Source organism: Eupeodes corollae, chromosome 2 (genome assembly GCF_945859685.1).
Source record: "Eupeodes corollae chromosome 2, idEupCoro1.1, whole genome shotgun sequence".
In the NCBI taxonomy this organism is placed as follows: domain Eukaryota; kingdom Metazoa; phylum Arthropoda; class Insecta; order Diptera; family Syrphidae; genus Eupeodes; species Eupeodes corollae.
This window is the reverse complement of record NC_079148.1, coordinates 136722587-136729457: the sequence shown is the minus strand read 5'-3', so window position 1 is coordinate 136729457 and position 6871 is coordinate 136722587. Positions and strand designations below refer to the sequence as shown.

Below are 6871 nucleotides of genomic sequence, written 5' to 3'. Positions count from 1 at the left end.
AAAACTGTTGATTCGATTTTACAAAATTTTTTATAAGACAAAATTAATTACGTTGAAAATCAATTTTTACCAACTTTAAGTACTGATTTGTTAAGGTTTTTATTTTATGTAAAAAAAAAATTGGGGTGCCAATAATTCAAAAAACCGTTACTTGGATTTTTTAAATAAATACACTTTTATGGTATCAAGTTACAAGTTACAAAATATACAATTTAATTCAAGTCTAAAGCGTTATTGGGGTAAAAAAACCACCCACTCAATTTTGTTGAGAGTCCTTGCTACATCGTTCTGCATTATTGTCTATATAACAAAATTTATTTGACGTCGATATCTCCAATGTTTCTTAAGCTATCAGCTACGGAAAAAAACTTCCGAACGTACGGACGTACTAACACACTCCCGTACAGACATCTCTCTAAAAATCTTTTATTTCCTCTCTAAGGAACTTGAAACGTCGAGAAATAACAACAATTTTATTCGACAAATCGGACCGATTTTTCTATGTTAGTGTTTGCATATATTACTTATCGAAGTACAAAGTAAATTTGTTATGAAAAGTTTAACAATTAAATCAATATTTATAGTTCTAAATAAGATCTTAGGCACAAATATGTTTTATTTTCGGTTCGAGGTTTCAGCATCATTTCAGAGCTCGTTCTTATTTTATTTTTTGACAAAAATTTCATATTAACCCAGGAAGTGAAGTGACATGAATTTTTTTTTAAGAAAGTATGATATTTTGTGGGCTTTAAAAATACAAATTTTCTATTTATTTCATTTTGGACAACGACTTTTTTTAATTTTGTTGAAAACAGCAAAATATTTAAAAAAAATCACTTCTTACGAGTATACCTTAAGTTTTTGATATAGAAATTAAAAAAAAAATGTACACAAATTTTTTGTCTTTTTCAAATTTAAATAAAAAGTAGTTTTATTTTATGAATTTAAATATTTATTGTATACAATGATTAATAGTTTTTAAAAATAAAGAAAGTTTTCACGCACACTGCATTCCACCGCGGCATCCTGTAGAATAGGAGTATCCATGAGCTTGACAACATGAATCCTTTTCACGGTTTATACGACCGCATACCTCGTCACATGCTGGAACTCTATCAGCAGACACTCCACTAGCAAAGATCATTGCAATGGCAATGAATAAAAGGAAAAAAGTTGTCTTCTTAATGGCCACCATTTTGATAAATTAAATGTTTTGTTTTAGAAGTCGAAGATACAATCTTGGGAAGTAGAAATTTGTTTATGAAGATCAAAAGTGGATTGCTCACTATTTATAAGAAACCAAAAATCTTTAAATCCAAAAAACACACGTTTATGTTACCTGTTTAGAGTTAAGCCAAAAAATAAAAAAGTTAAGTGGTGAATAATTTAAAACAATGACGTCGTAATAAATTGGTTTATTTACTTCGCTTAGAGCTTCTTTATTGGTTGATCTTGTATGCTAATGCCTACTATTGGCTGCTCTAAGAGTTTTAAAGGTAATTAAAAGGTTTGAATTTTAAACTAAATGTTGGGGGTTTCCAATTCACGGTTCATTTTTAGATCAGAGTTGGTAAATTTTTAGTATTAAATTTATTTGTTGGTACAGTCCACCGTTTTAGTTTCTTAGAAAAAAATGCTATTTGCGGAAATTTGGGTCAGAAATGGTTAAAACTTAAATTTAATGGATTTTTAATTTTCATTGTTAAATATTTAATTGTATAAAATGTAAATATTTTGAAATCATTTTAATTTGGAAATTAATTTGCGATATTTAAAAAAATTCAGATGATGAAAAATTAAATCGCAATAATATTTAACGAAAATTTGTTAGTCTTGCGAATACTGTTTTTTTTTAATATACTTATACTTATACTATTATATACTTTCAAAATATAAAATAGTTGTTTCGTTGGCCAAGTATAACTTTAAAATATCTATTAAGTAATTTATGGTACATTAGTAATTTCCAAACTCCATCATTTTGTTTCTTTGCATCATATCGAAGAAACCAGGCATTAAGCTTCAAGATGTTTCTTCGTAATTTTTTATTTAAATAAACATTTAAAAAGGTGCATCAGCACCATGTTTTTGTTTATTCAAAAGAATTTCAATTGTTGATAATTGAGTGCCAAAAAAACTGAATAAACAATGACTTTGCTTTGTTTGTTTGAAGCTTGTGAGCAGACAAATAATACGAATTTTGTTTACATTTCACTTTAATCACTGTTTACTTATTCGTTAGAGAAATAAGTTAAATAATTTTAAAAATGTTTATCAATTAAATTTTACAAAACTTATGTCATGATAATAATGATTTGTGCTTGCTAATATTCATAAAGTCGCCATAATGTTTATAAACTTCAAAATGTAGTTATTAAGCTAATAAATAAAGAGTTGTTTGTAAAATTTGAAAATGTATTTCAGGAAAGGTAAGATAGGTCTGTACTTTGGAGTAAGGGTTTGATTCAAAGATCAAATTGTATCAAACATTTTGCTTTCGTTTTTCAATTACTTACGGCAATTCAGGTTTCAGGCTTTTCAAGAAATTGATTTTGATGTCAGTGTTATGTGAATTTAAACACTGTTTTAATTTGTTTGACATCAAAATCAATTTTTGGAAAAACCTAAAAATAATTCTCAACATCAATGTTGTTGTTGTTTTTCTTTAAGAACATTACCGAGAAATTTTCGTTTCTAAGAAACCAAAACAACAAGCATACCCAAAAATATATTAAATAATAAAAATTTATCAAATCTGATCTAAAATTGGAAACCCCCAAAATTTAATTTAAAACTCGAATTATTTAGTTACCGTTTAAACTTTTAGAGCAGCCAATAGTACACATTAGCATACAAGATCAACCAATAAAGAAGCTTTTCGAGAAGTAAATAAACCAATTTATTGCGACGTCATTGTTTTAAATTATTCACCACTTAACTTTTTTATTTTTTCGCTTAACTCTAAACAGGTATCATAAACGTGTGTTTTTTGGATTTAAAGATTTTTGGTTTCTTATAAATAGTGAGCAATCCACTTTTGATCTTCATAAACAAATTTCTACTTCCCAAGATTGTATCTTCGACTTCTAAAACAAAACATTTAATTTTTCAAAATGGTGGCCATTAAGAAGACAACTTTTTTCCTTTTATTCATTGCCATTGCAATGATCTTTGCTAGTGGAGTGTCTGCTGATAGAGTTCCAGCATGTGACGAGGTATGCGGTCGTATAAACCGTGAGAAGGATTCATGTTGTCAAGCTCATGGATACTCCTATTCTACAGGATGCCGCGGTGGAATGCAGTGTGCGTGAAAACTTTCTTTATTTTTAAAAACTATTAATCATTGTATACAATAAATATTTAAATTCATAAAAATAAACTACTTTTTATTTAAATTTTCCAAAAAAAAAAAATTAGTGCACACAAGTGAATTTTTTGAATATTATGCTGTTTTCAACAAAATTAAAAAAAAATCGCTGTCCAAAATGAAATAAATAGAAAATTAGTATTTCTTTGTGGGAATTACATTTTGAAGCCCACAAGATATTTTTAGCTCTATATCTTTCATACTTTCTTACCAACTTTTTCACTTCACTTCACTTTCCGCCTGACTGTGAAATTTTTGTCAAAAAATGAAATATAAACGAGCTCTAAATTAAAACACAATTAATTAATTGGAATCTCCCAAACACGTAAAAGAATTTCGTAGGATTTTCCAACGATTATGCATATTGAGATAAGATTTTGAGTATTTTCGTTTTGTTTACATTTATTTATTATGCATTAGAATTATAAAAATTGAATCTGTTGTTAAGCTTTCAATAACAAAATTATTTTGTACTTCGAGTAATGATATGCAAACATTAAAATAGAAAAAGAGTTAAAATGTAGTTTTTAGTATAAAGTATATATGGATATTTAAGACTAACTAGTAGCCTCTGTTTGGTCGAAAGCCTTATTCTTTTCTTCAACATTCATCAAAATCGGATCTGCGGTTTAGTCGTGGAGACAGAGAAAGTTGCTTTCAGAGACCAATGTTCTCATTGTGTATTGTAAGTAAATTTAAACTTAGATTTTTTGATGATAATTTTAATAATATATATTTTGCATGTTGAGAGATTTTTTCGATCAGCTTAATGTTATAGATTTTGTGATTTAGAAACGAGCCAAGTGCAGTTTGTCATGGGATAGATATGACATGATTTAATGTATGCCTGCTACCTTAGAAAAAGGTTTTTTTAATTTTAAGGGCCGATGTTAAATTTGAACAACACCTAAATGTTTCTCAATTTCAGTCTAACTCAATTTAAACAACGGAAACACACCGTCGAACAACACGTTAAAGTTATTCAAGCTTAAAAAGAATAACGTACACTTCGTAATTTTTTCGGTCCAAATGTGTTTACAATCGGAAAGATCGTGTACATTTCATAGACATTTGTACAAACATATGTATAAGTTTGAATTGACTTGCAAACTAATTGAGTGAATGGTTTTTTTACCAAAGCAATTTAAAAAAAGATGCCTCGCACTAAAAACTTTCGATGCCATGTGTTGAATTTCCTTGCTTACAAGCTTTTTAGTTTTTCGTGTTTTGTTAAAAAAGGTTTCAGTTGAATTATTTAAAACAACATTTTGCATATGATGAAATAGTTTAATCTCAAAATCAATTTTTGTTAACGAGATTTTTATTCGAAAACCGATTTCTACCAATTTTAGTAGTATTTCTTATATAAACAAATACAAATTGTATGAATGAAATAAATAAGTCATTATATTCTATTGTTCATGAGATGTAGAACCAAACATAAATTTTATTAAATTTTGTTTTTAGATTTTATTTTGTATGAAAAAATAGGCTGTAGGAATTGTTCAAAAAATTTCTACAAGTCAAAAATATATTTTTTGTGAGACAAACAAAGCTTGATGCCAATATTTTTAAACTTTGAAAAGATATTTGAGTCGAAAAAAATGTTTAATAACGTTGAGCAATATTTTTTTTTAGATTTTAATTCTTTATGAAAAAACTGTTTGATTTTATCCAAAATTTGAGCAGACGTCAAAAACGTTATTCTTCATTGAAGATAAAATTTTATTTTGTTCGTAAAATATTCAAGGTGACAAAAATTTTGTTCAGTTTTTTTTTAATTATAAAAAACTTGGTTAAAGTCTCTAGATTGGTTCGTGAAATAGAACAAACATTTTCAACATTTTTTTTTTTAATTTTTATGGTATAAAAAACACGCACTCAATTTTTTTGAGAGTTTTTCTACATATTTCTGCATTATTAAACAAAATTATTTGAAGGCGATATCTCTACTGGTTCTTGAGCTATGGACGACGAAAAAAACTTCCCGAATGTAAGTACTTTTATTTCGACTCTGGGGACATTGAAACGTCGAGAAATACTATAGTGATAACTTCTTTGGGAAGTTAAAAAACTCTAATATTCGGTTGATCCCAAATATCTCAGGAACCAATATCGCTAACGACTTAAGTTGGATTTACTAGTCTCGTCTCGTGTCGGTCTCGTTAAAATTGAAATACGTATTTTAGTCTCGTCTCGATATCGGGCTCGCTTTTTTCTCGTCAAATATTTCATTGGTAGTCTCTTCTCGCCTAGCCTATGTCTATTAATAAATGTTAGCTCCTCCATAAGCCAATGGGAAGTTTTAGACGTTTGACAGTTTATGGGTTGGTGGAAATGCATTAAATAATTTGGTGACATGCTTGTATCACTTTGTTTGAAATGTTATCTCGATCATGGTCAAAAATTTAATTTAAATTTGACAGTGTTTGTCATCCTGAAATGGAATTTGGCAACTACTTATTCTAGTATGCCACAAATAAGTGCAAAAACAACCCCTTTATGCATCAAAATGGCAGCCATTCTTAAATTTAAAAATAAAGCGTTTCTATTTAAAAATATCTAATAGAATCTTCTTCACGAACCGAAGAAGCTTTAATACAACACATTCTTCCGTTCTTTTTCTTCTTACTAAAAGGATACTATAAAACCGAAACAAAAAAACGACAAGACTTTTGGTACAAAATATACAGTCTCATCTCTGTCTTGTCTTAGAAGCTTTAAAAATAGTATCGCCTCGTCCTATTGCCTACTCTATAATTGTGTAAAAAATAAAAATCTTAACAAACAACAAGTAAAATTTGGTAAAAATCGAGCGATTTTTTAAAATTAAATAACTTGTTTTGATTGCAAAATCGAAATAAAAAAAAAAAATTAAAACAAATTTAAAAAAAAATCGATATTTTAAAAGCCGGAATTATAAAACTTTTTTTTGGGATTTTTAAAAACGAGATTTTAAAAAGTGATATTCCGATACGCTCCCACAAAAACTGATACAAAACTATTTTCGACTCACGTATCTTGAGAATAAATAAAGATATTGACTTCAAACTTATGTATGTTACCTTACACAAAACGTTTTTATTAATGTTTTGTAAGACTTTTAGAAATATCGATAAACGGGTACGAATATAAAATTACCAGTATCTTTTCGAAAAATTGTTCTTTTTTTTTAACTTTTCGATCGATGGCAGTAAAGTTTTATTTTAATTTTTAAAATACAAGTACCCATCAATAAATATTAAAGAGTATCTCATTTTCGTGGCAGTATGGTTTTTTTCGACGTACTATGTCCTGCGCTTTACCCGTAAATAAATACAGTATATAATGATTTTAACATTAAGCAAAGCAAATTGTATGCCTTCACTGTAAATGACAATTCAATTTCAACAACTATCAGAATTTAAGTCACGAAAAAAAGGAAGAATGCATTTGCTTGCTGTTCACCTTTTATACTTCTCTTCGTAACTTTGGGGTTTTTTAAAACAATTATATAAACAAATT

General features: G+C 27.8%; 2 long non-coding RNA genes across 2 annotated transcripts; one reads left to right on the top strand and one right to left on the bottom strand.

The window, feature by feature from the left end:
• Positions 1–471: 471 nt before the first annotated feature.
• Positions 472–1539, bottom strand: LOC129946946 (uncharacterized). Its single transcript, XR_008781664.1, has 2 exons — positions 1424–1539; positions 472–1339 (listed from the first exon to the last, which is right to left on the bottom strand). It is a non-coding gene; the product is annotated as an uncharacterized LOC129946946 (long non-coding RNA).
• A 1171-nt stretch (positions 1540–2710) lies between these two features.
• On the top strand, positions 2711–3379 carry LOC129946606 (uncharacterized). Its single transcript, XR_008781626.1, has 2 exons — positions 2711–2885; positions 2970–3379. It is a non-coding gene; the product is annotated as an uncharacterized LOC129946606 (long non-coding RNA).
• Positions 3380–6871: the final 3492 nt, after the last annotated feature.